Source organism: Lemur catta, chromosome 23 (genome assembly GCF_020740605.2).
Source record: "Lemur catta isolate mLemCat1 chromosome 23, mLemCat1.pri, whole genome shotgun sequence".
Classification (NCBI taxonomy): Eukaryota; Metazoa; Chordata; class Mammalia; order Primates; family Lemuridae; genus Lemur; species Lemur catta.
In genome coordinates, this window is record NC_059150.1 from 30,097,161 (window position 1) to 30,108,015 (window position 10,855).

The window sequence follows — 10,855 nt, forward strand, 5'->3', positions numbered from 1 at the left end:
CTTTGGGATTCTAATTCGCTTATTTTTGAAGTTGGCTGACTAACTTTTAATTTATAAAGTTGAGGAAAGTGAATTTTTGCTATTGCTCAAACAACATAGAATGTATGTATTCCTAGAAAGCTTACCTAATGATTAATCTAGCACCACTGATTATTAATGTCTGCATAGGAGACAGCAGTAAGACCAAATCATAAATAATGCAATTAAAACTTATTGATTATCATGTTATCTTCTGAATCCTACTTAATCTCCAACCTTGCTTCCCTCTCTGCCCAGTTCCACAGCCACTAGGCCTCATGCACAGCAGGCAGCCTATCCACTTGACCAAAAGCCAAATACAGGAAACCATGCAGTTTTTATTGTTGTCCTTTGTATTCATTTGTGTTTCTGGCTTCTCCAGTATTCAGTCTAGAATATGAGGCAAAACAAACAAAACCAGGGAACTTACTGCCGTATTGTTCCTTGAATCCTGAGTCTCCTACCTGGTCTGCATCCTTTTCTCCACCTTTTAGGATCTTCTTATGTTTGTTTTATATATGTATATATACAATGCCTAGAGATTTTAGTGGGAGGAATAGAGAAAATGTGTCTACCCCATCTTGCCCAGAATCAGAATACCCCTGAATCTTTATAAGTTTTATCAGCCACTTGCTAAGGTGTATAGAGTGTGCAATTGCCAAGACCTCCAACATACCCCATATCTCTCATCTGGTCTCATCTGATAATCATATGGTGAATCAGGGTAGTGTTTTACAGAATGTCCATAAAATCCAGGTCCCTCAGGTGTAAGAACTTACCTAGGCTGGGGCAAGACCGTAAACATAAACTTGTTCATCCCACGGGAATGCAGAGTGCATCTAGTTCTCCTTCCTATAGGTACGGCAAAAACCCTCACATTTTCCAGATCAAGTTCTGGAGGTTGTTTTAATCTGCTCTAACAAAAAGAACACATTGAATACTGTAGCTACAGTATCTCCTGCCATGTTCCATTTGATTTTTGTCAGAGCCAGCAAAATATGACAGGGGCTACAACAATATTAAAGTCTTTGAGAGTTTTGTTAATTTCCTCCATTCCTTCTGTAGTTCAGCATTGTTTTTCTGATTTACTCATTTTGCTGTGGTGAGGAGCAGCTTTGGAAGCTTCCACATGTTCCTCACTACTGCAGTATTTCTTACTTAACAACTCCAAGAGGCAATATGAGGGTTCTTCAAACTGCCAAGACTGTCCCTTCCAATCATGTATTTGGAAATCAGAAATCGGGGGAAGAATCACCAGGATGGTCCATGGACTGGTGAGCCCACTGAGAGCCAGACCTTAGCTAGGACTCTAGCAGCCCTGTGCGTCCCCAAATTAGCAGGGAGCCATGGTGGTTCACTGGGGCACCAGGTTATTAGTGTCAGTTCAGACCTGGTGATCAGTAATTCTCAAAAGTCTTGAGTATTCTTTTCTCCAAAGCATATTGATCTGAATAAGTGGTCCTAAGTTCCCTGATTAAGGAGTGGGACAATAATAAATTAATAGATTTGCCCTGTTATTGCAAGGTTGTAGGAATCACCCACTCCTTCAGCCAGTGGAATCCAAGTCTGATCTGGAAACTAGGCAAGAGATTGTGCTTTTTATTGACCTGCTGCCCTCTGCTTCTGATTATCCGTTATTGGTTTCTTTTGACTGTGTAAATTAAGCAATACCCTTGTTGACCCCGTGTCTATCTTGTCTCCAGGAACACCATGTTCTGTTCACATCTCCAACAGTCCTTTCACTGGAAGCCATTACAGTCCTATCACGTTTTGCAACACCTGTGCTCACATTACTTCTGGAAGCTGAGCATCGCTACCTGGCTTATATTATTTTGAGATCTTGCTACTCTCGTGTCCATCAGGGAGCCAGTTTTATAACAGCATCTCTTCCTACAGTTGTCCCTGGCCAACAGATGGCAGCACTGCTGAGCTGCTCACTAATGCTGCTGCCCTTCTCAGGAGCACAGGCGTCACTGCTTTGGGAAACAGAGACTTTACTAGAACATAGTTGGCTAGTGGGGTTTTTTTGTTTTTGTTTTGTTTAGCTTTACATAGCAAATGCACTTTAGCATGCCCACTTCTCTGAGCCTTTGGATCCTTTTATCTACCATGCGTCACGAAAGTTTTGCATTTCTGTTTCATTGAGTGTAGATCATAGCATTTGTGGCCCTCCAAGAATCATCCTAGCAGCTTATTACCACCATCCCTGGGGGATGTGCCACAGTGATAATCACAGGAGAGTGCTCCCACGGTGATAAGTATCCCTTATCCAACTGAATGTCCTGCTCCCCTTCCTTGATCCTGCAGACCCAGGACACATTCTCCTGCTGCTTCTCCTGGCTCCTGCTGCAACTTCACTGTACACCCCCTCTCCTTCCTTAGCCCACCCCACACAGCCGCAGTAGAGGGAGAGCTTAACAACAGGCCTAAGTGGGTTCAAGGAAATTTGGGATTTTGGAGTCTCAAGTGCAACTACTTGGGTACTTCCCTCCCAATTTCAGGGCTTCTACTCCTTCCCTATTAGGGTTCTAACCTTGGCACAGGAGACTTGCTGGAGATGAGAATCCAACTTTCTCTGAAACAGCACCCCTTTTATAACTGAGTCCTTCTCTGACTGCAGGAGACTAGGGCCTGACTAAATGCTGCCAAAGAGACCCTATCTGTGGCTTTCACGCTCCACCTGAATTGATGATTGATTAATTACCCTGAGTCTTTTATTATCTCTTCAACAAACCAGTGCCACTTGGAAATAGGTATCCAATCCCAAAGTCCTTATGGTCACTCTGTCCCTCATAATTTTAAAACACCAAAGATATTGCACCAGTCAGTGAGTCCTCCCCACCATCATCCCATCCTAGTTTAGCCCCGGGTGAAGTTTTAACATATACTGCGACAGCCTGCCAGGGGCTGGCCAGCAAGGGAGCCATCTCCACATCTGGTTGGAGTGTCCTTCCTCGGGCTGCTCCTGGACCTGCCTGTCTTAGACTGGTTTCCCAAACTCTGAGAAAGGGTTGTCAGCAGGTTTATGGGGGAATATTGCAGAACAGAGACCTGTAAGGGTGTGAGGAAAACAGAATTGTGCAGCAGGAAAAACAATCTGGTCACAACTGAGGTCTTGTCTGATCTTATGGGGAGTTCTGGACCTGGATGGCATTTTAGAGTTGTCCCACATTGAAGCAATGGGGTCAGCCTTTGTAACCCACATCAGTCAGTCACCGCCCACAGGCCATCTCAGGAGGGGGCATGGATTTCCCTTCACTAAGGACAACTCCTGGTGAGGGATCCAGCCCTTATGTTCAGCGGGGCTCAGGGTGCAATGCAATGGGTGCATCAGGCCTAAAGAAGATGTCTGGGCACAGCACCATAATAGCCACCTTTCTGTGTGTGTTAGGGGTCAGGGGCCGGGGTGGAAATGGGAGGAAGGAGGAGACAGAGAGAGTAACAAATATGGAGGGCCTTGAAAGAGAAGCTGAGAAGTTCCACTTGATTGTGTAGGAAATAGAAAACCATTGACAGATCCGATCAAGGGTTACCCTAGCCCCAAAATGGAAGGTGATTGGACGGAGCAGAATCAGATCCAGATAGGCCAGCCCAGGGGCTCTCTTGCAAGGATGTAAGCTGAACATTAGGGCCAGACTAGGTAATAGCATTGGATCTGAAAGGAGGAGACAAATATGTGAAATATTTGCAGAATATGGTGACGAAAAAGACATGTTAGTGCAAGACATGGGGAACCCAATGTGAGTGAGGATCTGGTATCAGAAGATATTGTACTAATGTGGGTCTTCATAGATGTTGGGTCTGCAGTGATAGTGAAACAATATGAAAATCTTTTCCCTCATTTGAAGACATGGAACTGGAATTTGAGTGAGAAGCTAGTTCTAGAGAAACTGGTATAGGAGCAAAAAGATAGCAACTAAATCCATGAACATATATGACAATTCTAACAGAGAGGGAGAATAGAGGAATAGAGGGCAAAGTAACCTTAGAAAACACTCCTTTAAAAGAATAGGAAATTAACAATAATATATTATATAGTTTCAAATAGCTAGAAGGAGGCCACTGAATTCCCAACACAAGGAAATGCTAAATGTTTGAGATGATGGATATGTTAATTATCCTATCCTAATCCTGATCACTATACATCAGATGTGCTGTGACATCTGTGTACTCCATGAATATATACAATTATTATGTGTCAAATTTAAAACAAAATTAAATAATGGAAAGAAGAGGGAACATCAGAAGACATGAATAGCAGTCCTCAGGCCATGTCTGCCCACTGCATGACATAAAAGTGGGACCTTCCAATGCTTCATGTCACGGTCTTTCTCTTGCTGTACACAGTGCTTCTGAGCCTCCCCTCCTCCCCCCCGGGCGTCTCTGCTGCCACAGAGAATTTCAGCTCCTCCTCACCTCCCTAGTGGTGACCCGCCTTGCTCTGCTCTTTGGGCAATGCTACTTCTTTCTGATGAAGTACTGGTGGCCTGAATCCCACCCCTGACTCATTCCTGAAGGGAAAGAGCATGTTTAATCAACTAGGCACACATAAAGTCCCGAGCTACCACCTTCATCTGTCACATTCTGCTGCCAGGACCTTCTTCCTCTAACAAGACCATAGCTATTTAACAAGATGGAATTGCTCATTTATGGGAAGGAGGTCCTGGATACCAAATTATGAATGGGGTGTCTAATCAAAGCTGGAAACTTTACATTTTATGTTTGAAACTTTAGCAAAAATGGTTTGAGAGTTATCCAAATATTTACATCTGGAGTTTCTTGCTTTCTGTTTTTGTTTTTGCCATGATGTGTGCATGTTTGTGTGTGTGTGTGTATATATATATATATATTTTAATTTTTGTTTTATTTGAAGAACCAAAGAATATACAATTTGTGTTACCATAGGCACCACACGTCTGATTTTCCATGTGCTGGAAGGCACTCTGTGGATGGAGTCTATTTCTAGCTCTATCCTGGAATTCTGTAAGCTAAATATTCAAATTTTTGATTCTCACTCCTTACTTGGAAAATATGAGCTTGCTAATTTATGAATATGCTGACAAATTACAGACATCACTTATAAAGCAAAATATGTGGACATAAAATAATTGCTGTGGGGCCATAGTTAGATTGAGCCCATAACCATATCGCTTGCTGGGACATGGTGTAAGTATATTGATGGGTTCTGACTCCACAAGCCTAAAACAAACAAATAATAATTCTTCCTGTTGATTAACCTGTAAAGTGTAAATTGGTCCTATGGTCCATTGCATGGATTAGAAAGTGATGTTAATCTCTAGAAAACCTTAGAATGTGTGATAGGAGTATAGCTGTAAATCAGAAAGATTTATGTAGTCAATGAGGGTGATGTGGAGCGACTCCAAAATTGAGGTGAAAGGAAGTTTTGCATAAGTAGTACCATATGGGCCTATTGTGAAATACAAAGCCAAATGTTACTAAAATAATCAGACCACCATAGGAACAAATATGACCAGCGGCCTACAGACCACCCTGATTTTTTTTTTCATTCTTAGATAAACATGGTTGGCTTGCCACCCTTCCTAAATAGCTCTGCACAGTGGTCTAGGGTGAGAATGTCCTGGTCTTCCTTGGGGAGGACATCTGATAGGGTTGCTACGGTAATGTGCTTAAGCATATTGTCTCCTTGGTTCAACAGAATTGACCAGACAGATGTCATATTTGATATTTAAAATGAGATAAATTCCCAAAAGTCAACTGTAACATATTTCTATATTGACTTATGTTTCACATTGTACAAAATCCAAAAGAATCAAAGGAAGTAATAGTGAAAAATTCTCTCTTCCCATGTCAAATTTTCCCAGTTTCTCTTCTGCAGAAGCAACTGACACCAGTGACTGGTGAATGCCTCCAGAGATGGTCTAGTTTTGTTAATTTCTGGAAATTCAACACTCACATTGCCCCCATTTTTATCTATATGGGAGCTCACTATACCTACTGTTTTGCTTCTTGATTTTTTTTTTCCATACAAAAATGACAAAGATACAAGCTTTTCCATGGATTCTATTCCCCTTAACAAAATGTTGTACATCTTCTATATCAGTAAAGTGCCCCTTACTCTTTCTCTTGTAAAGTCCAAATATTATTTCATTATTTAGACATTTCCAATATTTTGCTACTTGTTGTCACTTCCTAATATGTTTAATACATGGTTGGGCCAGTTCCTTTTTCAACTAGTCTTTTTCCCTCCAATTTTTCTGACTGTTCTTATTTATTTTTATGTAAGAACTTTGAAGTCAGCTTCTTTAGTTCTCACTCTCCTCAAAAAAAAAAAAAAAAAAAAGCAGAAAAGAAGAAAAAACGTTCCGTTGGTATTTTTATTTGGATTGCATTAAATGTATACATTTGTTTAGGGAGTACTGACATTGTCAGTGCCTTTCTATTTCAATTATTTTCATATAGATCTTTATATTTCTTATGAAATTTATTCTGTGTTATTTATCTTTTTTGGTTGCTGTGTTCAATGGGGGTACTTTTCTAATCTTTCCACTGGATATTGTTTGTATACATGAAAGTTCTTGATTTCTGTATATTAATTTTTGGCCTAGTCAACTTACAACTTCTATTATTGTCTCCAACAGTTGTTTGGTTGATTATTTTCAATTTTCTGAGTAGATAGTCTAATAAATAGCAAATAAAAATTACTTTACCCTTTCCCTTTCAATTGTGTACCTTTTTTTGTTTTCTCATCACCAGAACAGTGATAAATACCAATGGTGAAAGTAGACATCCTGGTCTTGGTCCTGATTTTTAATGGGATCACTTCTAATGCTTCCCCATTATGCCCCAGGTCAACTTTATCTTGAGGTATTTGATCATTTAAGGACATATCCATATTATACAGACCTTTTCTTCAAAAGATACTTAAATGATTTTTTAGCATTCACAGGAAGTCATATAATTTTTCCCAACACATGTATATTTTCAAATGCATGTATGTTATCATATTCAAGGCCAAACACAAATGATCATCCTAGTCTTCCAGGATAATGCCCTCTGCTTCATGATCTTTCTGATGTTTGCTAACATCATGTTTAGTATTTTCACATTGCTATTTTTCAGTAAGTTGGCCGATAGTATTCTTTCTTGAATAATCTTTGTTGGTTTGGTAGCAGCATTATGTTCACCAGCTATATGAAGTTGTGTGTGTTGGGGAGAGAGTAGGGCTGTGTTTGCAGCTATTAAATGTTTCATTATGAAGCAGGGTGGTGAGCACATCTGGCCTTGACTACTCTGATTCAGCCTCTCTTCCCTTACCCTAGTCTTACGGATAGACATCTTCCTGCAAATATGACTTGTCTGTCTGATTTCTCATGTGGGCAATCCTTTTGGCCTTAAAAATATAATAAACCACATTCAGGGAAGTTTCTAATACCAATTGGTGTACCAAGTCCATTATTGCAAACATAGAAGTTTGAGATGTCACCTAAGGGTATGGCTTCACCTCAGAGAAGGAGACTCTGCCGGCTTTTTCTGAGACGTGTCTCCATGAGAATCCGAGTATCCTTTCTCTGCTTTCCCCCAACCCCCACATTTGGAAGATCTTCTATATATTTTGTGGTTTGGGTTTTCGATACCTCTCATTTTAATCAAAGATGAATCAAAGATGATGCATTTTTGTTCCTTGTTGCTTGGGAATGATTTCTGAGAGGAGAAGGGGTAAATGCCCCCTTTCTCACACTATTTTAAAACATTAAACCTCTTTCTATTGCTTTTGATTATATAACTAAGATGTGTTTTATGGGAACCAAAAATTTAAAAAAAAATGCAACCTCGAAAAGTCTGAGTTCGCTAATTGTCTGGGAAGTGGCGATGATAATGACAAGCTGGCATAACTCGAGGAATGATTGCACAGGATTTTCAGAGCTTGTGAGTAACAATTCCTTTCTTCCCCCTAAATTCTTCCGTCCACCACCCACAATCACTTCTCTTTTTACCATACTTTGTTTTGCTTTGCTTTTCCTTAACTTTCTGGCCTTTAATTGGATTGATAAGGTTATTTTTTTTTAATTCCTTCTGTTTTATTTTTGTTCTTTTAATGAATAGCCCTAAAATTTTAATTTATATTTACTTTCATATTCTTGTAACAAAGCCTAAACATATTCTTTTATTTTTTTAATTTCAGCTCTTCATGGGGGTACAAAAGCTCAGGTTATATACACTGTCCGTGTCCCGCCCATCCCCCTGAGTCAGAGCCTCAAGCATGTCCATTCTCCAGACTGTGCCTGGCACTCACCATGTAGTCATACCTCCATCCCCTCCCCCCACCCCCCACCTCCCCGAGTCAGCACCTTCAAGCATGACCATTCCCCAGACGGTGCACAACGCACTCATCATGTAGGCATACACCCATCCCCTCCCCCCACCCCCCGTCTCAGTCTGATATGCAATTGGTACCCTTCCCCGATGTGCATTTAGGTGATGATCAGGGAAACCAATTTTCTGGTGAGTACATGTGATGCTTGTTTTTCCATTCTTTGGATACATCACTTAATATAGTGGGTTCCAACTCTCTCCAGGAGAACCAAAGAGATGTCATATCACCGTTATTTCTTATAGCTGAGTAATACTCCATTGTATACATATACCACAGTTTACTAATCCATTCGTGGATTGATGGGCACTTGGGTTGTTTCCACATCTTTGTGATTGTGAATTGTGCTGCTATAAACATTCGGGTACAGGTGTCTTTGTTATAGAATGACTTTTGTTCTTCTGGGTATATGCCCAATAATGGGAATGCTGGATCGAATGGTAGGTCTACTTAAATCTGTTTAAGGTATCTCCATAATGCTTTCCACAGGGGTTGCACTAGTTTGCATTCCCACCAGCAGTGTATGAGTGTTCCTGTCTCTCCGCAGCCACGCCAACATGTGTTGTTTTGGGATTTTTTGATAAAGGCCATTCTCACCAGAGTTAAGTGGTATCTCATTGTGCTAAACATATTCTTTATCACTATCTTTTGTCTTCTTTTCTTCTTAACACTTAAAAGCTCACCTACTATGTATATGGAGGGCAACCAGAGTTCATCTGGGTACTGTATCAATTTATGGAGGTTTTCCAGGCATGGTAGCACCCACTTCCACTCTCAATAGCATTCTGGTTTGACTCTACTTAAATATCGTATTTCCTGGCATTATTTTACATCATTGTTTGTTCACTTTTCATCTCTCCCATTAGAATGTAAATTCCACAAGGATGGGGTATTTTCTGTTTGTCCATCACTCCCAAAGCCTACAATAGTTCCTGGAGTGCATGAACCACTCTACAAACATTTGTTGAATTGAATGAATGAAGGGAATAGGGCAAGCCTCTTAGCATGTTTGAATTATTCCCTGAATTTCTCTCACCCATGTTGTTATCTAAAATTTTAGTTCCCTATGTAAACACAAAAATTGTAGTTGCCATTGTTTACAATCTAGAGTTGATTTATTTCATGAACTTCTTTGCTGTCTGTGATGTCTTATATCACAATCCTTCACTTGGCATCTATTTTCCTTGCTGACATGTGCCCTTAGCAGACTGTTCAGTAAGGTTTTGGGGTAGTAAACTGGTGTAGTTTTCATACGTCTGAAATTCTCTCTCTCCCCTCCCATATGAATGATACTTCAACTTGGTAGAATGGTCGATTCACTTTTTCCCTTCCACAATTTGAAGACACTACTATTTTCTAACATATATTGCTGCTGAAATAAAGCCTGCTTTGGGGTAACTAATTTTATTGTAGGTGATGTGTCCTTTCTTTCAGGACGTTTTGATATTTTGTGTTTTCCTAACTAGAGATTCACTTTGACCTTTGTAGGTGCAAATTTATTGATACTCATCTGGCCTGGCACTTGTCACACATGTTTAAACAGAGAGTATGTCTTTTTTCAATCCTAGAAAATTCTCAACATTGTTTCTTCAAGCTATTGTTATCTGGCTTCTCTACAATTTCCTTTAGTTTCACCTTATGGGATGCTTCTTAAATTGGAGTCTCTCCATCTTTCCTGTATCTCTTTTAACTTCTCTAACACATTTAAAAATATTGTTTCTCTCTGCTGCACACTCTTCTTAAATTCCTTTAGTCCCATCTTCCAAATTGTTTTCTCTTAATTTGTATCCACCTAGAATTCATTTAGCTTATAATTTTTTCTATCTCAGTGAATTATATATTTCAAGTTTCTTTGTAGATACTAAATAGAATTATTAAATTATTTGAAGTTTGTGCCATTGTTTGCATTTTTTGAAGGTGAATTCATTTTGCCATTTATTGGGTTGATTTCTTCTTTCTTCTTGATGTTTTTCTCCTGTGCTTTGGAGCTGTGTTTTGCAGAGTTGTCTTGAGAGGGTGCTCACACTCTTTTTCGTCTTCCCTCTCTATCTAGTAATTTTTCTATCATGTCCACCCATTCCTAGTCCAGAACCAGCCTTTTCTGGTGGCACTGAGCTCCTGCGTGGCAGTGACATTGGAGATATTGCAGATAGAGACTTGGGCCAAGAAGTCGGCTGGCCCAGGTTGGTCTGCTTTCTCCTGCCACCATACACGTGCTGGTCTGTGTTGGCCACATCATCTGGTATCCACTGCAGCTGTTTCCAGTTGACTCTCCCTGGTAGGTGAGAAGCCCCACATCTCTGGTAGGGAGCCTGGCTTGGCTTCCCTCTGCAGATGGGGCATGATTAGTTCTCCCTACCTTGCAGAGAGATCTCTGTTGCTTGTGCACTCTCACTCCCTTCCCCACCCCCTGCCCCATGCTGTATCTATACTTTTGAAAATATATTTTATTTTTCCATTTGGAACCAAAGGGAAAATTCCAAT